The following is a 27048-nucleotide window of genomic DNA, read 5'->3' as shown; positions in this document are numbered from 1 at the left end:
TGCACAGAATTTAGCAAGGGCCTCGCACCTTCTGATGCATCAGGTAGGTGCACAATAGCATAGCCTAACCCTCTGTACTTTGGTCTATATTGATGCGGGACATAGACAGCCAGCTGATGACCAATCCATTAGTGCAATGGATGGCTGGAAGCATTTGTCTTTGCCTTTGCAATACCACAGAAGCAATGCATGGTCAATGTACAGCAATGACACACCTGTGTGAACAGCCAGGAGACCCCCCCCCCCCCCCCATGTTATGTTACATAGTTACATAGTTAGTACGGTCGAAAAAAGACATATGTCCATCAAGTTCAACCAGGGAATTAAGGGGTAGGGGTGTGGCGCGATATTGGGGAAGGGATGAGATTTTATATTTCTTCATAAGCATTAATCTTATTTTGTCAATTAGGAACATTCAGCACCCACCCGCTATCAAGGCAGCTGCCTATCATGTCATGCCCTACCTGCACAGGTGTGCTGGCTACTCAAATGATCCAATTAAGGAGGCCATTTAGTCAGCAGCAGCAGAAGTCCTGTGCCTGGACGCTCCAACAGCGGCCAGACACAAGCAGAAGCAGCAGAAGCAGCAGCAGCAGCACCACCTTTTGTTTTTTGGCTGCAGCAGCAGCAAGGCCCACAGGGCTGGCTAGCTGGCTAGCCAGCAAGCAGGTAGCAATGAAAGTAGGAATCTTTCTTTTTAACCCTGTAAGGGGGTGGTGCACTGTACCCGAAGATACTGCCATATCGGGTCAATGCATAGGGCGACGGAAGCAAGCTTCGAAATCGGCCCCCGTTCTCAAAAATCCATTTAATATATGGTCCCCAGATAGGGGACGTATCAGATATTAAACTGATAAGAACAGATACTACACTTGATCTTAGCCAAAAGGCCGAGAAGCGATAACCGTGAAAGGGGCGGGCCCAACAAGGTCCCCTTCATGGGCACTATCACTGCTTGCTGTCAGGGAGGCTGCCAGACAATTTTCCATGCACACTCTGGGCTGGGGGGCAGTCAACCACCAGTACACACAGCAGAACCTAAACCCATACCATTATTGCTAAGCAGCAAGACAGGGGCCCATTGCACTCCCACGGGGCCTTTTTAAATGCAATCCATAACCCGGATTTGCCAGGAACCCTTCTTACTCCTCCTACTTGCATGTGACACTGGGCTTAGGATCTGCATAGGAAACACACACACAAGCACACACCTACCTTTGTTGCCTGCAGATGCCTCCTTGGCTGTCCCCAAACGGTATCAAACCAACACCCACGGGAAGCTGTAAGCATAGAGGACATGCCTGCACCCCATTGGACTTACCTGTGTGGGTTAAATCCGGGTTATTTGACAACCTATGGCGGTGATGGTTCTGCTCAGGCAGAGCAGTGCTGATGCTCCTCATAAAGCTGTCGCTGCTGTGAAGGTTCTAGGTGACATCACAAATCCCTATGGTTACATACACAACAAAGCTGGGTTGTTGTTGTTTACACTCTGCAAGGCCTGTGGAAGTGAGTGACATCATAGCACTGTAGTTCTGAGGGTTCTAGATGGATGCAACAATCTCCTGTTGCTTCTATGAAGGCCATAATAGACGACATCACCAAACAGCTCCATAGTCACATACACAGCAAAGGAGAGATGTTGTTTACACCTAGTGATGTCAGTGGTATTGAGTGACATCACAGCACAGTGCTAAGGCTCCTGGGCCTGGACACAGCAGCGGCTGCAATATCTCAACGGAGAATACGTTTATATATATGTGTGTGTGTGCGCGTATATATATATATATATATATATATATATATATATATATATATATTTCTCCGCCGAAATCACTTTTAAACCCATTTCCACCTTTTTTTCCCTTCTCTTCCTCTTACTTTTTTTTCACGTTTTTTTACGTTTTTCTCCTTTTCGCCTCTTTTCTGGGCGTATTATTCTTCTTTTTCTTCTTTTTTTTCGTCTAATGCATACCCCATCAGTGCAGCAATGCTTATTCAATACCGCCAGCAGATGGAGACACTGGGGGATAATTTTCTAAGGATTTATACTGATTTTTCCTGTCTGAATTTGTCGCACAGAAAGTTGCAGGCCGAATATGTGTGACATTTCTGCGACTTTAGCTTCTAGAGCATTTTTACAACATTATACATAGGTGCTGAATACATAAAAAGCGACTGTTCAGCGACAGACAAGTCGCATCGGCTGAAAGTAGGCCAGAATGTCAGTCCATGTTGGAGCAGGTTTAGATACAGTCTAAAGTATAGATCTCAAAGTCTGTGCACAGAATTTAGCAAGGGCCTCGCACCTTCTGATGCATCAGGTAGGTGCACAATAGCATAGCCTAACCCTCTGTACTTTGGTCTATATTGATGCGGGACATAGACAGCCAGCTGATGACCAATCCATTAGTGCAATGGATGGCTGGAAGCATTTGTCTTTGCCTTTGCAATACCACAGAAGCAATGCATGGTCAATGTACAGCAATGACACACCTGTGTGAACAGCCAGGAGACCCCCCCCCCCCCCCCATGTTATGTTACATAGTTACATAGTTAGTACGGTCGAAAAAAGACATATGTCCATCAAGTTCAACCAGGGAATTAAGGGGTAGGGGTGTGGCGCGATATTGGGGAAGGGATGAGATTTTATATTTCTTCATAAGCATTAATCTTATTTTGTCAATTAGGAACATTCAGCACCCACCCGCTATCAAGGCAGCTGCCTATCATGTCATGCCCTACCTGCACAGGTGTGCTGGCTACTCAAATGATCCAATTAAGGAGGCCATTTAGTCAGCAGCAGCAGAAGTCCTGTGCCTGGACGCTCCAACAGCGGCCAGACACAAGCAGAAGCAGCAGAAGCAGCAGCAGCAGCACCACCTTTTGTTTTTTGGCTGCAGCAGCAGCAAGGCCCACAGGGCTGGCTAGCTGGCTAGCCAGCAAGCAGGTAGCAATGAAAGTAGGAATCTTTCTTTTTAACCCTGTAAGGGGGTGGTGCACTGTACCCGAAGATACTGCCATATCGGGTCAATGCATAGGGCGACGGAAGCAAGCTTCGAAATCGGCCCCCGTTCTCAAAAATCCATTTAATATATGGTCCCCAGATAGGGGACGTATCAGATATTAAACTGATAAGAACAGATACTACACTTGATCTTAGCCAAAAGGCCGAGAAGCGATAACCGTGAAAGGGGCGGGCCCAACAAGGTCCCCTTCATGGGCACTATCACTGCTTGCTGTCAGGGAGGCTGCCAGACAATTTTCCATGCACACTCTGGGCTGGGGGGCAGTCAACCACCAGTACACACAGCAGAACCTAAACCCATACCATTATTGCTAAGCAGCAAGACAGGGGCCCATTGCACTCCCACGGGGCCTTTTTAAATGCAATCCATAACCCGGATTTGCCAGGAACCCTTCTTACTCCTCCTACTTGCATGTGACACTGGGCTTAGGATCTGCATAGGAAACACACACACAAGCACACACCTACCTTTGTTGCCTGCAGATGCCTCCTTGGCTGTCCCCAAACGGTATCAAACCAACACCCACGGGAAGCTGTAAGCATAGAGGACATGCCTGCACCCCATTGGACTTACCTGTGTGGGTTAAATCCGGGTTATTTGACAACCTATGGCGGTGATGGTTCTGCTCAGGCAGAGCAGTGCTGATGCTCCTCATAAAGCTGTCGCTGCTGTGAAGGTTCTAGGTGACATCACAAATCCCTATGGTTACATACACAACAAAGCTGGGTTGTTGTTGTTTACACTCTGCAAGGCCTGTGGAAGTGAGTGACATCATAGCACTGTAGTTCTGAGGGTTCTAGATGGATGCAACAATCTCCTGTTGCTTCTATGAAGGCCATAATAGACGACATCACCAAACAGCTCCATAGTCACATACACAGCAAAGGAGAGATGTTGTTTACACCTAGTGATGTCAGTGGTATTGAGTGACATCACAGCACAGTGCTAAGGCTCCTGGGCCTGGACACAGCAGCGGCTGCAATATCTCAACGGAGAATACGTTTATATATATGTGTGTGTGTGCGCGTATATATATATATATATATATATATATATATATATTCTCCGCCGAAATCACTTTTAAACCCATTTCCACCTTTTTTTCCCTTCTCTTCCTCTTACTTTTTTTTCACGTTTTTTTACGTTTTTCTCCTTTTCGCCTCTTTTCTGGGCGTATTATTCTTCTTTTTCTTCTTTTTTTTCGTCTAATGCATACCCCCATCAGTGCAGCAATGCTTATTCAATACCGCCAGCAGATGGAGACACTGGGGGATAATTTTCTAAGGATTTATACTGATTTTTCCTGTCTGAATTTGTCGCACAGAAAGTTGCAGGCCGAATATGTGTGACATTTCTGCGACTTTAGCTTCTAGAGCATTTTTACAACATTATACATAGGTGCTGAATACATAAAAAGCGACTGTTCAGCGACAGACAAGTCGCATCGGCTGAAAGTAGGCCAGAATGTCAGTCCATGTTGGAGCAGGTTTAGATACAGTCTAAAGTATAGATCTCAAAGTCTGTGCACAGAATTTAGCAAGGGCCTTGCACCTTCTGATGCATCAGGTAGTGCACAATAGCATAGCCTAACCCTCTGTACTTTGGTCTATATTGATGCGGGACATAGACAGCCAGCTGATGACCAATCCATTAGTGCAATGGATGGCTGGAAGCATTTGTCTTTGCCTTTGCAATACCACAGAAGCAATGCAATGGTCAATGTACAGCAATGACACACCTGTGTGAACAGCCAGGAGACCCCCCCCCCCCCCCCCCATGTTATGTTACATAGTTACATAGTTAGTACGGTCGAAAAAAGACATATGTCCATCAAGTTCAACCAGGGAATTAAGGGGTAGGGGTGTGGCGCGATATTGGGGAAGGGATGAGATTTTATATTTCTTCATAAGCATTAATCTTATTTTGTCAATTAGGAACATTCAGCACCCACCCGCTATCAAGGCAGCTGCCTATCATGTCATGCCCTACCTGCACAGGTGTGCTGGCTACTCAAATGATCCAATTAAGGAGGCCATTTAGTCAGCAGCAGCAGAAGTCCTGTGCCTGGACGCTCCAACAGCGGCCAGACACAAGCAGAAGCAGCAGAAGCAGCAGCAGCAGCACCACCTTTTGTTTTTTGGCTGCAGCAGCAGCAAAGGCCCACAGGGCTGGCTAGCTGGCTAGCCAGCAAGCAGGTAGCAATGAAAGTAGGAATCTTTCTTTTTAACCCTGTAAGGGGGTGGTGCACTGTACCCGAAGATACTGCCATATCGGGTCAATGCATAGGGCGACGGAAGCAAGCTTCGAAATCGGCCCCCGTTCTCAAAAATCCATTTAATATATGGTCCCCAGATAGGGGACGTATCAGATATTAAACTGATAAGAACAGATACTACACTTGATCTTAGCCAAAAGGCCGAGAAGCGATAAACCGTGAAAGGGGCGGGCCCAACAAGGTCCCCTTCATGGGCACTATCACCTGCTTGCTGTCAGGGAGGCTGCCAGACAATTTTCCATGCACACCTCTGGGCTGGGGGGCAGTCAACCACCAGTACACACAGCAGAACCTAAACCCATACCATTATTGCTAAGCAGCAAGACAGGGGCCCATTGCACTCCCACGGGGCCTTTTTAAATGCAATCCATAACCCGGATTTGCCAGGAACCCTTCTTACTCCTCCTACTTGCATGTGACACTGGGCTTAGGATCTGCATAGGAAACACACACACAAGCACACACCTACCTTTGTTGCCTGCAGATGCCTCCTTGGCTGTCCCCAAACGGTATCAAACCAACACCCACGGGAAGCTGTAAGCATAGAGGACATGCCTGCACCCCATTGGGACTTACCCTGTGTGGGTTAAATCCGGGTTATTTGACAACCTATGGCGGTGATGGTTCTGCTCAGGCAGAGCAGTGCTGATGCTCCTCATAAAGCTGTCGCTGCTGTGAAGGTTCTAGGTGACATCACAAATCCCTATGGTTACATACACAACAAAGCTGGGTTGTTGTTGTTTACACTCTGCAAGGCCTGTGGAAGTGAGTGACATCATAGCACTGTAGTTCTGAGGGTTCTAGATGGATGCAACAATCTCCTGTTGCTTCTATGAAGGCCATAATAGACGACATCACCAAACAGCTCCATAGTCACATACACAGCAAAGGAGAGATGTTGTTTACACCTAGTGATGTCAGTGGTATTGAGTGACATCACAGCACAGTGCTAAGGCTCCTGGGCCTGGACACAGCAGCGGCTTGCAATATCTCAACGGAGAATACGTTTTATATAATATGTGTGTGTGTGCGCGTATATAATATATATATATATATATATATATATATATATATTTCTCCGCCGAAATCACTTTTAAACCCATTTCCACCTTTTTTTCCCTTCTCTTCCTCTTACTTTTTTTTCACGTTTTTTTACGTTTTTCTCCTTTTCGCCTCTTTTCTGGGCGTATTATTCTTCTTTTTCTTCTTTTTTTTCGTCTAATGCATACCCCATCAGTGCAGCAATGCTTATTCAATACCGCCAGCAGATGGAGACACTGGGGGATAATTTTCTAAGGATTTATACTGATTTTTCCTGTCTGAATTTGTCGCACAGAAAGTTGCAGGCGAATATGTGTGACATTTCTGCGACTTTAGCTTCTAGAGCATTTTTACAACATTATACATAGGTGCTGAATACATAAAAAGCGACTGTTCAGCGACAGACAAGTCGCATCGGCTGAAAGTAGGGCCAGAATGTCAGTCCATGTTGGAGCAGGTTTAGATACAGTCTAAAGTATAGATCTCAAAGTCTGTGCACAGAATTTAGCAAGGGCCTCGCACCTTCTGAAGCATCAGGTAGGTGCACAATAGCATAGCCTAACCCTCTGTACTTTGGTCTATATTGATGCGGGACATAGACAGCCAGCTGATGACCAATCCATTAGTGCAATGGATGGCTGGAAGCATTTGTCTTTGCCTTTGCAATACCACAGAAGCAATGCATGGTCAATGTACAGCAATGACACACCTGTGTGAACAGCCAGGAGACCCCCCCCCCCCCCCCCCATGTTATGTTGACATAGTTACATAGTTAGTACGGTCGAAAAAAGACATATGTCCATCAAGTTCAAACCAGGGAATTAAGGGTAGGGGTGTGGCGCGATATTGGGGAAGGGATGAGATTTTATATTTCTTCATAAGCATTAATCTTATTTTGTCAATTAGGAACATTCAGCACCCACCCGCTATCAAGGCAGCTGCCTATCATGTCAAGCCCTACCTGCACAGGTGTGCTGGCTACTCAAATGATCCAATTAAGGAGGCCATTTAGTCAGCAGCAGCAGAAGTCCTGTGCCTGGACGCTCCAACAGCGGCCAGACACAAGCAGGAAGCAGCAGAAGCAGCAGCAGCAGCACCACCTTTGTTTTTTGGCTGCAGCAGCAGCAAGGCCCACAGGGCTGGCTAGCTGGCTAGCCAGCAAGCAGGTAGCAATGAAAGTAGGAATCTTTCTTTTTAACCCTGTAAGGGGGGTGGTGCACTGTACCCGAAGATACTGCCATATCGGGTCAATGCATAGGGCGACGGAAGCAAGCTTCGAAATCGGCCCCCGTTCTCAAAAATCCATTTAATATATGGTCCCCAGATAGGGGACGTATCAGATATTAAACTGATAAGAACAGATACTACACTTGATCTTAGCCAAAAGGCCGAGAAGCGATAACCGTGAAAGGGGCGGGCCCAACAAGGTCCCCCTTCATGGGCACTATCACTGCTTGCTGTCAGGGAGGCTGCCAGACAATTTTCCATGCACACTCTGGGCTGGGGGGCAGTCAACCACCAGTACACACAGCAGAACCTAAACCCATACCATTATTGCTAAGCAGCAAGACAGGGGCCCATTGCACTCCCACGGGGCCTTTTTAAATGCAATCCATAACCCGGATTTGCCAGGAACCCTTCTTACTCCTCCTACTTGCATGTGACACTGGGCTTAGGATCTGCATAGGAAACACACACACAAGCACACACCTACCTTTGTTGCCTGCAGATGCCTCCTTGGCTGTCCCCAAACGGTATCAAACCAACACCCACGGGAAGCTGTAAGCATAGAGGACATGCCTGCACCCCATTGGACTTACCTGTGTGGGTTAAATCCGGGTTATTTGACAACCTATGGCGGTGATGGTTCTGCTCAGGCAGAGCAGTGCTGATGCTCCTCATAAAGCTGTCGCTGCTGTGAAGGTTCTAGGTGACATCACAAATCCCTATGGTTACATACACAACAAAGCTGGGTTGTTGTTGTTTACACTCTGCAAGGCCTGTGGAAGTGAGTGACATCATAGCACTGTAGTTCTGAGGGTTCTAGATGGATGCAACAATCTCCTGTTGCTTCTATGAAGGCCATAATAGACGACATCACCAAACAGCTCCATAGTCACATACACAGCAAAGGAGAGATGTTGTTTACACCTAGTGATGTCAGTGGTATTGAGTGACATCACAGCACAGTGCTAAGGCTCCTGGGCCTGGACACAGCAGCGGCTGCAATATCTCAACGGAGAATACGTTTATATATATGTGTGTGTGTGCGCGTATATATATATATATATATATATATATATATATATATATATATTTCTCCGCCGAAATCACTTTTAAACCCATTTCCACCTTTTTTTCCCTTCTCTTCCTCTTACTTTTTTTTCACGTTTTTTTACGTTTTTCTCCTTTTCGCCTCTTTTCTGGGCGTATTATTCTTCTTTTTCTTCTTTTTTTTCGTCTAATGCATACCCCATCAGTGCAGCAATGCTTATTCAATACCGCCAGCAGATGGAGACACTGGGGGATAATTTTCTAAGGATTTATACTGATTTTTCCTGTCTGAATTTGTCGCACAGAAAGTTGCAGGCCGAATATGTGTGACATTTCTGCGACTTTAGCTTCTAGAGCATTTTTACAACATTATACATAGGTGCTGAATACATAAAAAGCGACTGTTCAGCGACAGACAAGTCGCATCGGCTGAAAGTAGGCCAGAATGTCAGTCCATGTTGGAGCAGGTTTAGATACAGTCTAAAGTATAGATCTCAAAGTCTGTGCACAGAATTTAGCAAGGGCCTCGCACCTTCTGATGCATCAGGTAGGTGCACAATAGCATAGCCTAACCCTCTGTACTTTGGTCTATATTGATGCGGGACATAGACAGCCAGCTGATGACCAATCCATTAGTGCAATGGATGGCTGGAAGCATTTGTCTTTGCCTTTGCAATACCACAGAAGCAATGCATGGTCAATGTACAGCAATGACACACCTGTGTGAACAGCCAGGAGACCCCCCCCCCCCCCCCATGTTATGTTACATAGTTACATAGTTAGTACGGTCGAAAAAAGACATATGTCCATCAAGTTCAACCAGGGAATTAAGGGGTAGGGGTGTGGCGCGATATTGGGGAAGGGATGAGATTTTATATTTCTTCATAAGCATTAATCTTATTTTGTCAATTAGGAACATTCAGCACCCACCCGCTATCAAGGCAGCTGCCTATCATGTCATGCCCTACCTGCACAGGTGTGCTGGCTACTCAAATGATCCAATTAAGGAGGCCATTTAGTCAGCAGCAGCAGAAGTCCTGTGCCTGGACGCTCCAACAGCGGCCAGACACAAGCAGAAGCAGCAGAAGCAGCAGCAGCAGCACCACCTTTTGTTTTTTGGCTGCAGCAGCAGCAAGGCCCACAGGGCTGGCTAGCTGGCTAGCCAGCAAGCAGGTAGCAATGAAAGTAGGAATCTTTCTTTTTAACCCTGTAAGGGGGTGGTGCACTGTACCCGAAGATACTGCCATATCGGGTCAATGCATAGGGCGACGGAAGCAAGCTTTGAAATCGGCCCCCGTTCTCAAAAATCCATTTAATATATGGTCCCCAGATAGGGGACGTATCAGATATTAAACTGATAAGAACAGATACTACACTTGATCTTAGCCAAAAGGCCGAGAAGCGATAACCGTGAAAGGGGCGGGCCCAACAAGGTCCCCTTCATGGGCACTATCACTGCTTGCTGTCAGGGAGGCTGCCAGACAATTTTCCATGCACACTCTGGGCTGGGGGGCAGTCAACCACCAGTACACACAGCAGAACCTAAACCCATACCATTATTGCTAAGCAGCAAGACAGGGGCCCATTGCACTCCCACGGGGCCTTTTTAAATGCAATCCATAACCCGGATTTGCCAGGAACCCTTCTTACTCCTCCTACTTGCATGTGACACTGGGCTTAGGATCTGCATAGGAAACACACACACAAGCACACACCTACCTTTGTTGCCTGCAGATGCCTCCTTGGCTGTCCCCAAACGGTATCAAACCAACACCCACGGGAAGCTGTAAGCATAGAGGACATGCCTGCACCCCATTGGACTTACCTGTGTGGGTTAAATCCGGGTTATTTGACAACCTATGGCGGTGATGGTTCTGCTCAGGCAGAGCAGTGCTGATGCTCCTCATAAAGCTGTCGCTGCTGTGAAGGTTCTAGGTGACATCACAAATCCCTATGGTTACATACACAACAAAGCTGGGTTGTTGTTGTTTACACTCTGCAAGGCCTGTGGAAGTGAGTGACATCATAGCACTGTAGTTCTGAGGGTTCTAGATGGATGCAACAATCTCCTGTTGCTTCTATGAAGGCCATAATAGACGACATCACCAAACAGCTCCATAGTCACATACACAGCAAAGGAGAGATGTTGTTTACACCTAGTGATGTCAGTGGTATTGAGTGACATCACAGCACAGTGCTAAGGCTCCTGGGCCTGGACACAGCAGCGGCTGCAATATCTCAACGGAGAATACGTTTATATATATGTGTGTGTGTGCGCGTATATATATATATATATATATATATATATATATATATATTTCTCCGCCGAAATCACTTTTAAACCCATTTCCACCTTTTTTTCCCTTCTCTTCCTCTTACTTTTTTTTCACGTTTTTTTACGTTTTTCTCCTTTTCGCCTCTTTTCTGGGCGTATTATTCTTCTTTTTCTTCTTTTTTTTCGTCTAATGCATACCCCATCAGTGCAGCAATGCTTATTCAATACCGCCAGCAGATGGAGACACTGGGGGATAATTTTCTAAGGATTTATACTGATTTTTCCTGTCTGAATTTGTCGCACAGAAAGTTGCAGGCCGAATATGTGTGACATTTCTGCGACTTTAGCTTCTAGAGCATTTTTACAACATTATACATAGGTGCTGAATACATAAAAAGCGACTGTTCAGCGACAGACAAGTCGCATCGGCTGAAAGTAGGCCAGAATGTCAGTCCATGTTGGAGCAGGTTTAGATACAGTCTAAAGTATAGATCTCAAAGTCTGTGCACAGAATTTAGCAAGGGCCTCGCACCTTCTGATGCATCAGGTAGGTGCACAATAGCATAGCCTAACCCTCTGTACTTTGGTCTATATTGATGCGGGACATAGACAGCCAGCTGATGACCAATCCATTAGTGCAATGGATGGCTGGAAGCATTTGTCTTTGCCTTTGCAATACCACAGAAGCAATGCATGGTCAATGTACAGCAATGACACACCTGTGTGAACAGCCAGGAGACCCCCCCCCCCCCCCCCCCCCATGTTATGTTACATAGTTACATAGTTAGTACGGTCGAAAAAAGACATATGTCCATCAAGTTCAACCAGGGAATTAAGGGGTAGGGGTGTGGCGCGATATTGGGGAAGGGATGAGATTTTATATTTCTTCATAAGCATTAATCTTATTTTGTCAATTAGGAACATTCAGCACCCACCCGCTATCAAGGCAGCTGCCTATCATGTCATGCCCTACCTGCACAGGTGTGCTGGCTACTCAAATGATCCAATTAAGGAGGCCATTTAGTCAGCAGCAGCAGAAGTCCTGTGCCTGGACGCTCCAACAGCGGCCAGACACAAGCAGAAGCAGCAGAAGCAGCAGCAGCAGCACCACCTTTTGTTTTTTGGCTGCAGCAGCAGCAGCAAGGCCCACAGGGCTGGCTAGCTGGCTAGCCAGCAAGCAGGTAGCAATGAAAGTAGGAATCTTTCTTTTTAACCCTGTAAGGGGGTGGTGCACTGTACCCGAAGATACTGCCATATCGGGTCAATGCATAGGGCGACGGAAGCAAGCTTCGAAATCGGCCCCCGTTCTCAAAAATCCATTTAATATATGGTCCCCAGATAGGGGACGTATCAGATATTAAACTGATAAGAACAGATACTACACTTGATCTTAGCCAAAAGGCCGAGAAGCGATAACCGTGAAAGGGGCGGGCCCAACAAGGTCCCCTTCATGGGCACTATCACTGCTTGCTGTCAGGGAGGCTGCCAGACAATTTTCCATGCACACTCTGGGCTGGGGGGCAGTCAACCACCAGTACACACAGCAGAACCTAAACCCATACCATTATTGCTAAGCAGCAAGACAGGGGCCCATTGCACTCCCACGGGGCCTTTTTAAATGCAATCCATAACCCGGATTTGCCAGGAACCCTTCTTACTCCTCCTACTTGCATGTGACACTGGGCTTAGGATCTGCATAGGAAACACACACACAAGCACACACCTACCTTTGTTGCCTGCAGATGCCTCCTTGGCTGTCCCCAAACGGTATCAAACCAACACCCACGGGAAGCTGTAAGCATAGAGGACATGCCTGCACCCCATTGGACTTACCTGTGTGGGTTAAATCCGGGTTATTTGACAACCTATGGCGGTGATGGTTCTGCTCAGGCAGAGCAGTGCTGATGCTCCTCATAAAGCTGTCGCTGCTGTGAAGGTTCTAGGTGACATCACAAATCCCTATGGTTACATACACAACAAAGCTGGGTTGTTGTTGTTTACACTCTGCAAGGCCTGTGGAAGTGAGTGACATCATAGCACTGTAGTTCTGAGGGTTCTAGATGGATGCAACAATCTCCTGTTGCTTCTATGAAGGCCATAATAGACGACATCACCAAACAGCTCCATAGTCACATACACAGCAAAGGAGAGATGTTGTTTACACCTAGTGATGTCAGTGGTATTGAGTGACATCACAGCACAGTGCTAAGGCTCCTGGGCCTGGACACAGCAGCGGCTGCAATATCTCAACGGAGAATACGTTTATATATATGTGTGTGTGTGCGCGTATATATATATATATATATATATATATATATATATATATATATATATATATATATATTTCTCCGCCGAAATCACTTTTAAACCCATTTCCACCTTTTTTTCCCTTCTCTTCCTCTTACTTTTTTTTCACGTTTTTTTAAGTTTTTCTCCTTTTCGCCTCTTTTCTGGGCGTATTATTCTTCTTTTTCTTCTTTTTTTTCGTCTAATGCATACCCCATCAGTGCAGCGATTCTTATTCAATACCGCCAGCAGATGGAGAAACTGGAGGATAATTTTCTAAGGATTTATACTGATTTTTCCTGTCTGAATTTGTCGCACAGAAAGTTGCAGGCCGAATATGTGTGACATTTCTGCGACTTTAGCTTCTAGAGCATTTTTACAACATTATACATAGGTGCTGAATACATAAAAAGCGACTGTTCAGCGACAGACAAGTCGCATCGGCTGAAAGTAGGCCAGAATGTCAGTCCATGTTGGAGCAGGTTTAGATACAGTCTAAAGTATAGATCTCAAAGTCTGTGCACAGAATTTAGCAAGGGCCTCGCACCTTCTGATGCATCAGGTAGGTGCACAATAGCATAGCCTAACCCTCTGTACTTTGGTCTATATTGATGCGGGACATAGACAGCCAGCTGATGACCAATCCATTAGTGCAATGGATGGCTGGAAGCATTTGTCTTTGCCTTTGCAATACCACAGAAGCAATGCATGGTCAATGTACAGCAATGACACACCTGTGTGAACAGCCAGGAGACCCCCCCCCCCCATGTTATGTTACATAGTTACATAGTTAGTACGGTCGAAAAAAGACATATGTCCATCAAGTTCAACCAGGGAATTAAGGGGTAGGGGTGTGGCGCGATATTGGGGAAGGGATGAGATTTTATATTTCTTCATAAGCATTAATCTTATTTTGTCAATTAGGAACATTCAGCACCCACCCGCTATCAAGGCAGCTGCCTATCATGTCATGCCCTACCTGCACAGGTGTGCTGGCTACTCAAATGATCCAATTAAGGAGGCCATTTAGTCAGCAGCAGCAGAAGTCCTGTGCCTGGACGCTCCAACAGCGGCCAGACACAAGCAGAAGCAGCAGAAGCAGCAGCAGCAGCACCACCTTTTGTTTTTTGGCTGCAGCAGCAGCAGCAAGGCCCACAGGGCTGGCTAGCTGGCTAGCCAGCAAGCAGGTAGCAATGAAAGTAGGAATCTTTCTTTTTAACCCTGTAAGGGGGTGGTGCACTGTACCCGAAGATACTGCCATATCGGGTCAATGCATAGGGCGACGGAAGCAAGCTTCGAAATCGGCCCCCGTTCTCAAAAATCCATTTAATATATGGTCCCCAGATAGGGGACGTATCAGATATTAAACTGATAAGAACAGATACTACACTTGATCTTAGCCAAAAGGCCGAGAAGCGATAACCGTGAAAGGGGCGGGCCCAACAAGGTCCCCTTCATGGGCACTATCACTGCTTGCTGTCAGGGAGGCTGCCAGACAATTTTCCATGCACACTCTGGGCTGGGGGGCAGTCAACCACCAGTACACACAGCAGAACCTAAACCCATACCATTATTGCTAAGCAGCAAGACAGGGGCCCATTGCACTCCCACGGGGCCTTTTTAAATGCAATCCATAACCCGGATTTGCCAGGAACCCTTCTTACTCCTCCTACTTGCATGTGACACTGGGCTTAGGATCTGCATAGGAAACACACACACAAGCACACACCTACCTTTGTTGCCTGCAGATGCCTCATTGGCTGTCCCCAAACGGTATCAAACCAACACCCACGGGAAGCTGTAAGCATAGAGGACATGCCTGCACCCCATTGGACTTACCTGTGTGGGTTAAATCCGGGTTATTTGACAACCTATGGCGGTGATGGTTCTGCTCAGGCAGAGCAGTGCTGATGCTCCTCATAAAGCTGTCGCTGCTGTGAAGGTTCTAGGTGACATCACAAATCCCTATGGTTACATACACAACAAAGCTGGGTTGTTGTTGTTTACACTCTGCAAGGCCTGTGGAAGTGAGTGACATCATAGCACTGTAGTTCTGAGGGTTCTAGATGGATGCAACAATCTCCTGTTGCTTCTATGAAGGCCATAATAGACGACATCACCAAACAGCTCCATAGTCACATACACAGCAAAGGAGAGATGTTGTTAACACCTAGTGATGTCAGTGGTATTGAGTGACATCACAGCACAGTGCTAAGGCTCCTGGGCCTGGACACAGCAGCGGCTGCAATATCTCAACGGAGAATACGTTTATATATATGTGTGTGTGTGCGCGTATATATATATATATATATATATATATATATATATATATATATATATTTCTCCGCCGAAATCACTTTTAAACCCATTTCCACCTTTTTTTCCCTTCTCTTCCTCTTACTTTTTTTTCACGTTTTTTTACGTTTTTCTCCTTTTCGCCTCTTTTCTGGGCGTATTATTCTTCTTTTTCTTCTTTTTTTTCGTCTAATGCATACCCCATCAGTGCAGCAATGCTTATTCAATACCGCCAGCAGATGGAGACACTGGGGGATAATTTTCTAAGGATTTATACTGATTTTTCCTGTCTGAATTTGTCGCACAGAAAGTTGCAGGCCGAATATGTGTGACATTTCTGCGACTTTAGCTTCTAGAGCATTTTTACAACATTATACATAGGTGCTGAATACATAAAAAGCGACTGTTCAGCGACAGACAAGTCGCATCGGCTGAAAGTAGGCCAGAATGTCAGTCCATGTTGGAGCAGGTTTAGATACAGTCTAAAGTATAGATCTCAAAGTCTGTGCACAGAATTTAGCAAGGGCCTCGCACCTTCTGATGCATCAGGTAGGTGCACAATAGCATAGCCTAACCCTCTGTACTTTGGTCTATATTGATGCGGGACATAGACAGCCAGCTGATGACCAATCCATTAGTGCAATGGATGGCTGGAAGCATTTGTCTTTGCCTTTGCAATACCACAGAAGCAATGCATGGTCAATGTACAGCAATGACACACCTGTGTGAACAGCCAGGAGACCCCCCCCCCCCCCCCATGTTATGTTACATAGTTACATAGTTAGTACGGTCGAAAAAAGACATATGTCCATCAAGTTCAACCAGGGAATTAAGGGGTAGGGGTGTGGCGCGATATTGGGGAAGGGATGAGATTTTATATTTCTTCATAAGCATTAATCTTATTTTGTCAATTAGGAACATTCAGCACCCACCCGCTATCAAGGCAGCTGCCTATCATGTCATGCCCTACCTGCACAGGTGTGCTGGCTACTCAAATGATCCAATTAAGGAGGCCATTTAGTCAGCAGCAGCAGAAGTCCTGTGCCTGGACGCTCCAACAGCGGCCAGACACAAGCAGAAGCAGCAGAAGCAGCAGCAGCAGCACCACCTTTTGTTTTTTGGCTGCAGCAGCAGCAAGGCCCACAGGGCTGGCTAGCTGGCTAGCCAGCAAGCAGGTAGCAATGAAAGTAGGAATCTTTCTTTTTAACCCTGTAAGGGGGTGGTGCACTGTACCCGAAGATACTGCCATATCGGGTCAATGCATAGGGCGACGGAAGCAAGCTTCGAAATCGGCCCCCGTTCTCAAAAATCCATTTAATATATGGTCCCCAGATAGGGGACGTATCAGATATTAAACTGATAAGAACAGATACTACACTTGATCTTAGCCAAAAGGCCGAGAAGCGATAACCGTGAAAGGGGCGGGCCCAACAAGGTCCCCTTCATGGGCACTATCACTGCTTGCTGTCAGGGAGGCTGCCAGACAATTTTCCATGCACACTCTGGGCTGGGGGGCAGTCAACCACCAGTACACACAGCAGAACCTAAACCCATACCATTATTGCTAAGCAGCAAGACAGGGGCCCATTGCACTCCCACGGGGCCTTTTTAAATGCAATCCATAACCCGGATTTGCCAGGAACCCTTCTTACTCCTCCTACTTGCATGTGACACTGGGCTTAGGATCTGCATAGGAAACACACACACAAGCACACACCTACCTTTGTTGCCTGCAGATGCCTCCTTGGCTGTCCCCAAACGGTATCAAACCAACACCCACGGGAAGCTGTAAGCATAGAGGACATGCCTGCACCCCATTGGACTTACCTGTGTGGGTTAAATCCGGGTTATTTGACAACCTATGGCGGTGATGGTTCTGCTCAGGCAGAGCAGTGCTGATGCTCCTCATAAAGCTGTCGCTGCTGTGAAGGTTCTAGGTGACATCACAAATCCCTATGGTTACATACACAACAAAGCTGGGTTGTTGTTGTTTACACTCTGCAAGGCCTGTGGAAGTGAGTGACATCATAGCACTGTAGTTCTGAGGGTTCTAGATGGATGCAACAATCTCCTGTTGCTTCTATGAAGGCCATAATAGACGACATCACCAAACAGCTCCATAGTCACATACACAGCAAAGGAGAGATGTTGTTTACACCTAGTGATGTCAGTGGTATTGAGTGACATCACAGCACAGTGCTAAGGCTCCTGGGCCTGGACACAGCAGCGGCTGCAATATCTCAACGGAGAATACGTTTATATATATGTGTGTGTGTGCGCGTATATATATATATATATATATATATATATATATATATATATATATATTCTCCGCCGAAATCACTTTTAAACCCATTTCCACCTTTTTTTCCCTTCTCTTCCTCTTACTTTTTTTTCACGTTTTTTTACGTTTTTCTCCTTTTCGCCTCTTTTCTGGGCGTATTATTCTTCTTTTTCTTCTTTTTTTTCGTCTAATGCATACCCCATCAGTGCAGCAATGCTTATTCAATACCGCCAGCAGATGGAGACACTGGGGGATAATTTTCTAAGGATTTATACTGATTTTTCCTGTCTGAATTTGTCGCACAGAAAGTTGCAGGCCGAATATGTGTGACATTTCTGCGACTTTAGCTTCTAGAGCATTTTTACAACATTATACATAGGTGCTGAATACATAAAAAGCGACTGTTCAGCGACAGACAAGTCGCATCGGCTGAAAGTAGGCCAGAATGTCAGTCCATGTTGGAGCAGGTTTAGATACAGTCTAAAGTATAGATCTCAAAGTCTGTGCACAGAATTTAGCAAGGGCCTCGCACCTTCTGATGCATCAGGTAGGTGCACAATAGCATAGCCTAACCCTCTGTACTTTGGTCTATATTGATGCGGGACATAGACAGCCAGCTGATGACCAATCCATTAGTGCAATGGATGGCTGGAAGCATTTGTCTTTGCCTTTGCAATACCACAGAAGCAATGCATGGTCAATGTACAGCAATGACACACCTGTGTGAACAGCCAGGAGACCCCCCCCCCCCCCCCATGTTATGTTACATAGTTACATAGTTAGTACGGTCGAAAAAAGACATATGTCCATCAAGTTCAACCAGGGAATTAAGGGGTAGGGGTGTGGCGCGATATTGGGGAAGGGATGAGATTTTATATTTCTTCATAAGCATTAATCTTATTTTGTCAATTAGGAACATTCAGCACCCACCCGCTATCAAGGCAGCTGCCTATCATGTCATGCCCTACCTGCACAGGTGTGCTGGCTACTCAAATGATCCAATTAAGGAGGCCATTTAGTCAGCAGCAGCAGAAGTCCTGTGCCTGGACGCTCCAACAGCGGCCAGACACAAGCAGAAGCAGCAGAAGCAGCAGCAGCAGCACCACCTTTTGTTTTTTGGCTGCAGCAGCAGCAAGGCCCACAGGGCTGGCTAGCTGGCTAGCCAGCAAGCAGGTAGCAATGAAAGTAGGAATCTTTCTTTTTAACCCTGTAAGGGGGTGGTGCACTGTACCCGAAGATACTGCCATATCGGGTCAATGCATAGGGCGACGGAAGCAAGCTTCGAAATCGGCCCCCGTTCTCAAAAATCCATTTAATATATGGTCCCCAGATAGGGGACGTATCAGATATTAAACTGATAAGAACAGATACTACACTTGATCTTAGCCAAAAGGCCGAGAAGCGATAACCGTGAAAGGGGCGGGCCCAACAAGGTCCCCTTCATGGGCACTATCACTGCTTGCTGTCAGGGAGGCTGCCAGACAATTTTCCATGCACACTCTGGGCTGGGGGGCAGTCAACCACCAGTACACACAGCAGAACCTAAACCCATACCATTATTGCTAAGCAGCAAGACAGGGGCCCATTGCACTCCCACGGGGCCTTTTTAAATGCAATCCATAACCCGGATTTGCCAGGAACCCTTCTTACTCCTCCTACTTGCATGTGACACTGGGCTTAGGATCTGCATAGGAAACACACACACAAGCACACACCTACCTTTGTTGCCTGCAGATGCCTCCTTGGCTGTCCCCAAACGGTATCAAACCAACACCCACGGGAAGCTGTAAGCATAGAGGACATGCCTGCACCCCATTGGACTTACCTGTGTGGGTTAAATCCGGGTTATTTGACAACCTATGGCGGTGATGGTTCTGCTCAGGCAGAGCAGTGCTGATGCTCCTCATAAAGCTGTCGCTGCTGTGAAGGTTCTAGGTGACATCACAAATCCCTATGGTTACATACACAACAAAGCTGGGTTGTTGTTGTTTACACTCTGCAAGGCCTGTGGAAGTGAGTGACATCATAGCACTGTAGTTCTGAGGGTTCTAGATGGATGCAACAATCTCCTGTTGCTTCTATGAAGGCCATAATAGACGACATCACCAAACAGCTCCATAGTCACATACACAGCAAAGGAGAGATGTTGTTTACACCTAGTGATGTCAGTGGTATTGAGTGACATCACAGCACAGTGCTAAGGCTCCTGGGCCTGGACACAGCAGCGGCTGCAATATCTCAACGGAGAATACGTTTATATATATGTGTGTGTGTGCGCGTATATATATATATATATATATATATATATATATATATATATATATCTCCGCCGAAATCACTTTTAAACCCATTTCCACCTTTTTTTCCCTTCTCTTCCTCTTACTTTTTTTTCACGTTTTTTTACGTTTTTCTCCTTTTCGCCTCTTTTCTGGGCGTATTATTCTTCTTTTTCTTCTTTTTTTTCGTCTAATGCATACCCCATCAGTGCAGCAATGCTTATTCAATACCGCCAGCAGATGGAGACACTGGGGGATAATTTTCTAAGGATTTATACTGATTTTTCCTGTCTGAATTTGTCGCACAGAAAGTTGCAGGCCGAATATGTGTGACATTTCTGCGACTTTAGCTTCTAGAGCATTTTTACAACATTATACATAGGTGCTGAATACATAAAAAGCGACTGTTCAGCGACAGACAAGTCGCATCGGCTGAAAGTAGGCCAGAATGTCAGTCCATGTTGGAGCAGGTTTAGATACAGTCTAAAGTATAGATCTCAAAGTCTGTGCACAGAATTTAGCAAGGGCCTCGCACCTTCTGATGCATCAGGTAGGTGCACAATAGCATAGCCTAACCCTCTGTACTTTGGTCTATATTGATGCGGGACATAGACAGCCAGCTGATGACCAATCCATTAGTGCAATGGATGGCTGGAAGCATTTGTCTTTGCCTTTGCAATACCACAGAAGCAATGCATGGTCAATGTACAGCAATGACACACCTGTGTGAACAGCCAGGAGACCCCCCCCCCCCCCCCATGTTATGTTACATAGTTACATAGTTAGTACGGTCGAAAAAAGACATATGTCCATCAAGTTCAACCAGGGAATTAAGGGGTAGGGGTGTGGCGCGATATTGGGGAAGGGATGAGATTTTATATTTCTTCATAAGCATTAATCTTATTTTGTCAATTAGGAACATTCAGCACCCACCCGCTATCAAGGCAGCTGCCTATCATGTCATGCCCTACCTGCACAGGTGTGCTGGCTACTCAAATGATCCAATTAAGGAGGCCATTTAGTCAGCAGCAGCAGAAGTCCTGTGCCTGGACGCTCCAACAGCGGCCAGACACAAGCAGAAGCAGCAGAAGCAGCAGCAGCAGCACCACCTTTTGTTTTTTGGCTGCAGCAGCAGCAAGGCCCACAGGGCTGGCTAGCTGGCTAGCCAGCAAGCAGGTAGCAATGAAAGTAGGAATCTTTCTTTTTAACCCTGTAAGGGGGTGGTGCACTGTACCCGAAGATACTGCCATATCGGGTCAATGCATAGGGCGACGGAAGCAAGCTTCGAAATCGGCCCCCGTTCTCAAAAATCCATTTAATATATGGTCCCCAGATAGGGGACGTATCAGATATTAAACTGATAAGAACAGATACTACACTTGATCTTAGCCAAAAGGCCGAGAAGCGATAACCGTGAAAGGGGCGGGCCCAACAAGGTCCCCTTCATGGGCACTATCACTGCTTGCTGTCAGGGAGGCTGCCAGACAATTTTCCATGCACACTCTGGGCTGGGGGGCAGTCAACCACCAGTACACACAGCAGAACCTAAACCCATACCATTATTGCTAAGCAGCAAGACAGGGGCCCATTGCACTCCCACGGGGCCTTTTTAAATGCAATCCATAACCCGGATTTGCCAGGAACCCTTCTTACTCCTCCTACTTGCATGTGACACTGGGCTTAGGATCTGCATAGGAAACACACACACAAGCACACACCTACCTTTGTTGCCTGCAGATGCCTCCTTGGCTGTCCCCAAACGGTATCAAACCAACACCCACGGGAAGCTGTAAGCATAGAGGACATGCCTGCACCCCATTGGACTTACCTGTGTGGGTTAAATCCGGGTTATTTGACAACCTATGGCGGTGATGGTTCTGCTCAGGCAGAGCAGTGCTGATGCTCCTCATAAAGCTGTCGCTGCTGTGAAGGTTCTAGGTGACATCACAAATCCCTATGGTTACATACACAACAAAGCTGGGTTGTTGTTGTTTACACTCTGCAAGGCCTGTGGAAGTGAGTGACATCATAGCACTGTAGTTCTGAGGGTTCTAGATGGATGCAACAATCTCCTGTTGCTTCTATGAAGGCCATAATAGACGACATCACCAAACAGCTCCATAGTCACATACACAGCAAAGGAGAGATGTTGTTTACACCTAGTGATGTCAGTGGTATTGAGTGACATCACAGCACAGTGCTAAGGCTCCTGGGCCTGGACACAGCAGCGGCTGCAATATCTCAACGGAGAATACGTTTATATATATGTGTGTGTGTGCGCGTATATATATATATATATATATATATATATATATATATATATATATTTCTCCGCCGAAATCACTTTTAAACCCATTTCCACCTTTTTTTCCCTTCTCTTCCTCTTACTTTTTTTTCACGTTTTTTTACGTTTTTCTCCTTTTCGCCTCTTTTCTGGGCGTATTATTCTTCTTTTTCTTCTTTTTTTTCGTCTAATGCATACCCCATCAGTGCAGCAATGCTTATTCAATACCGCCAGCAGATGGAGACACTGGGGGATAATTTTCTAAGGATTTATACTGATTTTTCCTGTCTGAATTTGTCGCACAGAAAGTTGCAGGCCGAATATGTGTGACATTTCTGCGACTTTAGCTTCTAGAGCATTTTTACAACATTATACATAGGTGCTGAATACATAAAAAGCGACTGTTCAGCGACAGACAAGTCGCATCGGCTGAAAGTAGGCCAGAATGTCAGTCCATGTTGGAGCAGGTTTAGATACAGTCTAAAGTATAGATCTCAAAGTCTGTGCACAGAATTTAGCAAGGGCCTCGCACCTTCTGATGCATCAGGTAGGTGCACAATAGCATAGCCTAACCCTCTGTACTTTGGTCTATATTGATGCGGGACATAGACAGCCAGCTGATGACCAATCCATTAGTGCAATGGATGGCTGGAAGCATTTGTCTTTGCCTTTGCAATACCACAGAAGCAATGCATGGTCAATGTACAGCAATGACACACCTGTGTGAACAGCCAGGAGACCCCCCCCCCCCCCCATGTTATGTTACATAGTTACATAGTTAGTACGGTCGAAAAAAGACATATGTCCATCAAGTTCAACCAGGGAATTAAGGGGTAGGGGTGTGGCGCGATATTGGGGAAGGGATGAGATTTTATATTTCTTCATAAGCATTAATCTTATTTTGTCAATTAGGAACATTCAGCACCCACCCGCTATCAAGGCAGCTGCCTATCATGTCATGCCCTACCTGCACAGGTGTGCTGGCTACTCAAATGATCCAATTAAGGAGGCCATTTAGTCAGCAGCAGCAGAAGTCCTGTGCCTGGACGCTCCAACAGCGGCCAGACACAAGCAGAAGCAGCAGAAGCAGCAGCAGCAGCACCACCTTTTGTTTTTTGGCTGCAGCAGCAGCAAGGCCCACAGGGCTGGCTAGCTGGCTAGCCAGCAAGCAGGTAGCAATGAAAGTAGGAATCTTTCTTTTTAACCCTGTAAGGGGGTGGTGCACTGTACCCGAAGATACTGCCATATCGGGTCAATGCATAGGGCGACGGAAGCAAGCTTCGAAATCGGCCCCCGTTCTCAAAAATCCATTTAATATATGGTCCCCAGATAGGGGACGTATCAGATATTAAACTGATAAGAACAGATACTACACTTGATCTTAGCCAAAAGGCCGAGAAGCGATAACCGTGAAAGGGGCGGGCCCAACAAGGTCCCCTTCATGGGCACTATCACTGCTTGCTGTCAGGGAGGCTGCCAGACAATTTTCCATGCACACTCTGGGCTGGGGGGCAGTCAACCACCAGTACACACAGCAGAACCTAAACCCATACCATTATTGCTAAGCAGCAAGACAGGGGCCCATTGCACTCCCACGGGGCCTTTTTAAATGCAATCCATAACCCGGATTTGCCAGGAACCCTTCTTACTCCTCCTACTTGCATGTGACACTGGGCTTAGGATCTGCATAGGAAACACACACACAAGCACACACCTACCTTTGTTGCCTGCAGATGCCTCCTTGGCTGTCCCCAAACGGTATCAAACCAACACCCACGGGAAGCTGTAAGCATAGAGGACATGCCTGCACCCCATTGGACTTACCTGTGTGGGTTAAATCCGGGTTATTTGACAACCTATGGCGGTGATGGTTCTGCTCAGGCAGAGCAGTGCTGATGCTCCTCATAAAGCTGTCGCTGCTGTGAAGGTTCTAGGTGACATCACAAATCCCTATGGTTACATACACAACAAAGCTGGGTTGTTGTTGTTTACACTCTGCAAGGCCTGTGGAAGTGAGTGACATCATAGCACTGTAGTTCTGAGGGTTCTAGATGGATGCAACAATCTCCTGTTGCTTCTATGAAGGCCATAATAGACGACATCACCAAACAGCTCCATAGTCACATACACAGCAAAGGAGAGATGTTGTTTACACCTAGTGATGTCAGTGGTATTGAGTGACATCACAGCACAGTGCTAAGGCTCCTGGGCCTGGACACAGCAGCGGCTGCAATATCTCAACGGAGAATACGTTTATATATATGTGTGTGTGTGCGCGTATATATATATATATATATATATATATATATATATATATATATATTTCTCCGCCGAAATCACTTTTAAACCCATTTCCACCTTTTTTTCCCTTCTCTTCCTCTTACTTTTTTTTCACGTTTTTTTACGTTTTTCTCCTTTTCGCCTCTTTTCTGGGCGTATTATTCTTCTTTTTCTTCTTTTTTTTCGTCTAATGCATACCCCATCAGTGCAGCAATGCTTATTCAATACCGCCAGCAGATGGAGACACTGGGGGATAATTTTCTAAGGATTTATACTGATTTTTCCTGTCTGAATTTGTCGCACAGAAAGTTGCAGGCCGAATATGTGTGACATTTCTGCGACTTTAGCTTCTAGAGCATTTTTACAACATTATACATAGGTGCTGAATACATAAAAAGCGACTGTTCAGCGACAGACAAGTCGCATCGGCTGAAAGTAGGCCAGAATGTCAGTCCATGTTGGAGCAGGTTTAGATACAGTCTAAAGTATAGATCTCAAAGTCTGTGCACAGAATTTAGCAAGGGCCTCGCACCTTCTGATGCATCAGGTAGGTGCACAATAGCATAGCCTAACCCTCTGTACTTTGGTCTATATTGATGCGGGACATAGACAGCCAGCTGATGACCAATCCATTAGTGCAATGGATGGCTGGAAGCATTTGTCTTTGCCTTTGCAATACCACAGAAGCAATGCATGGTCAATGTACAGCAATGACACACCTGTGTGAACAGCCAGGAGACCCCCCCCCCCCCCCCCATGTTATGTTACATAGTTACATAGTTAGTACGGTCGAAAAAAGACATATGTCCATCAAGTTCAACCAGGGAATTAAGGGGTAGGGGTGTGGCGCGATATTGGGGAAGGGATGAGATTTTATATTTCTTCATAAGCATTAATCTTATTTTGTCAATTAGGAACATTCAGCACCCACCCGCTATCAAGGCAGCTGCCTATCATGTCATGCCCTACCTGCACAGGTGTGCTGGCTACTCAAATGATCCAATTAAGGAGGCCATTTAGTCAGCAGCAGCAGAAGTCCTGTGCCTGGACGCTCCAACAGCGGCCAGACACAAGCAGAAGCAGCAGAAGCAGCAGCAGCAGCACCACCTTTTGTTTTTTGGCTGCAGCAGCAGCAAGGCCCACAGGGCTGGCTAGCTGGCTAGCCAGCAAGCAGGTAGCAATGAAAGTAGGAATCTTTCTTTTTAACCCTGTAAGGGGGTGGTGCACTGTACCCGAAGATACTGCCATATCGGGTCAATGCATAGGGCGACGGAAGCAAGCTTCGAAATCGGCCCCCGTTCTCAAAAATCCATTTAATATATGGTCCCCAGATAGGGGACGTATCAGATATTAAACTGATAAGAACAGATACTACACTTGATCTTAGCCAAAAGGCCGAGAAGCGATAACCGTGAAAGGGGCGGGCCCAACAAGGTCCCCTTCATGGGCACTATCACTGCTTGCTGTCAGGGAGGCTGCCAGACAATTTTCCATGCACACTCTGGGCTGGGGGGCAGTCAACCACCAGTACACACAGCAGAACCTAAACCCATACCATTATTGCTAAGCAGCAAGACAGGGGCCCATTGCACTCCCACGGGGCCTTTTTAAATGCAATCCATAACCCGGATTTGCCAGGAACCCTTCTTACTCCTCCTACTTGCATGTGACACTGGGCTTAGGATCTGCATAGGAAACACACACACAAGCACACACCTACCTTTGTTGCCTGCAGATGCCTCCTTGGCTGTCCCCAAACGGTATCAAACCAACACCCACGGGAAGCTGTAAGCATAGAGGACATGCCTGCACCCCATTGGACTTACCTGTGTGGGTTAAATCCGGGTTATTTGACAACCTATGGCGGTGATGGTTCTGCTCAGGCAGAGCAGTGCTGATGCTCCTCATAAAGCTGTCGCTGCTGTGAAGGTTCTAGGTGACATCACAAATCCCTATGGTTACATACACAACAAAGCTGGGTTGTTGTTGTTTACACTCTGCAAGGCCTGTGGAAGTGAGTGACATCATAGCACTGTAGTTCTGAGGGTTCTAGATGGATGCAACAATCTCCTGTTGCTTCTATGAAGGCCATAATAGACGACATCACCAAACAGCTCCATAGTCACATACACAGCAAAGGAGAGATGTTGTTTACACCTAGTGATGTCAGTGGTATTGAGTGACATCACAGCACAGTGCTAAGGCTCCTGGGCCTGGACACAGCAGCGGCTGCAATATCTCAACGGAGAATACGTTTATATATATGTGTGTGTGTGCGCGTATATATATATATATATATATATATATATATATATATATATATATATTCTCCGCCGAAATCACTTTTAAACCCATTTCCACCTTTTTTTCCCTTCTCTTCCTCTTACTTTTTTTTCACGTTTTTTTACGTTTTTCTCCTTTTCGCCTCTTTTCTGGGCGTATTATTCTT

General features: G+C 46.2%; 12 non-coding genes across 12 annotated transcripts; all 12 read right to left on the bottom strand.

The window, feature by feature from the left end:
- Window positions 1–711: 711 nt before the first annotated feature.
- Window positions 712–902, bottom strand: LOC130327218 (U2 spliceosomal RNA). Its single transcript, XR_008871682.1, has one exon. It is a non-coding gene; the product is annotated as a U2 spliceosomal RNA (small nuclear RNA).
- A 2090-nt stretch (window positions 903–2992) lies between these two features.
- LOC130327217 (U2 spliceosomal RNA) lies at window positions 2993–3183 on the bottom strand. The gene has a single exon (XR_008871681.1). It is a non-coding gene; the product is annotated as a U2 spliceosomal RNA (small nuclear RNA).
- Window positions 3184–5266: 2083 nt separating this feature from the next.
- On the bottom strand, window positions 5267–5457 carry LOC130327216 (U2 spliceosomal RNA). Its single transcript, XR_008871680.1, has one exon. It is a non-coding gene; the product is annotated as a U2 spliceosomal RNA (small nuclear RNA).
- Window positions 5458–7554: 2097 nt separating this feature from the next.
- Window positions 7555–7745, bottom strand: LOC130327215 (U2 spliceosomal RNA). Its single transcript, XR_008871679.1, has one exon. It is a non-coding gene; the product is annotated as a U2 spliceosomal RNA (small nuclear RNA).
- A 2089-nt stretch (window positions 7746–9834) lies between these two features.
- Window positions 9835–10025, bottom strand: LOC130327219 (U2 spliceosomal RNA). Its single transcript, XR_008871683.1, has one exon. It is a non-coding gene; the product is annotated as a U2 spliceosomal RNA (small nuclear RNA).
- Window positions 10026–12117: 2092 nt separating this feature from the next.
- On the bottom strand, window positions 12118–12308 carry LOC130327214 (U2 spliceosomal RNA). Its single transcript, XR_008871678.1, has one exon. It is a non-coding gene; the product is annotated as a U2 spliceosomal RNA (small nuclear RNA).
- Window positions 12309–14409: 2101 nt separating this feature from the next.
- On the bottom strand, window positions 14410–14600 carry LOC130327212 (U2 spliceosomal RNA). The gene has a single exon (XR_008871677.1). It is a non-coding gene; the product is annotated as a U2 spliceosomal RNA (small nuclear RNA).
- A 2092-nt stretch (window positions 14601–16692) lies between these two features.
- LOC130327223 (U2 spliceosomal RNA) lies at window positions 16693–16883 on the bottom strand. Its single transcript, XR_008871687.1, has one exon. It is a non-coding gene; the product is annotated as a U2 spliceosomal RNA (small nuclear RNA).
- Window positions 16884–18974: 2091 nt separating this feature from the next.
- Window positions 18975–19165, bottom strand: LOC130327222 (U2 spliceosomal RNA). The gene has a single exon (XR_008871686.1). It is a non-coding gene; the product is annotated as a U2 spliceosomal RNA (small nuclear RNA).
- A 2088-nt stretch (window positions 19166–21253) lies between these two features.
- On the bottom strand, window positions 21254–21444 carry LOC130327221 (U2 spliceosomal RNA). Its single transcript, XR_008871685.1, has one exon. It is a non-coding gene; the product is annotated as a U2 spliceosomal RNA (small nuclear RNA).
- Window positions 21445–23533: 2089 nt separating this feature from the next.
- Window positions 23534–23724, bottom strand: LOC130327220 (U2 spliceosomal RNA). Its single transcript, XR_008871684.1, has one exon. It is a non-coding gene; the product is annotated as a U2 spliceosomal RNA (small nuclear RNA).
- A 2091-nt stretch (window positions 23725–25815) lies between these two features.
- Window positions 25816–26006, bottom strand: LOC130327211 (U2 spliceosomal RNA). Its single transcript, XR_008871676.1, has one exon. It is a non-coding gene; the product is annotated as a U2 spliceosomal RNA (small nuclear RNA).
- Between the last annotated feature and the right edge of the window lie 1042 nt (window positions 26007–27048).

The sequence above is a fragment of the Hyla sarda genome, unplaced genomic scaffold, assembly GCF_029499605.1.
Source record: "Hyla sarda isolate aHylSar1 unplaced genomic scaffold, aHylSar1.hap1 scaffold_2943, whole genome shotgun sequence".
Taxonomy (NCBI): Eukaryota; Metazoa; Chordata; class Amphibia; order Anura; family Hylidae; genus Hyla; species Hyla sarda.
This window is presented reverse-complemented; position numbering and strand designations above follow the sequence as displayed.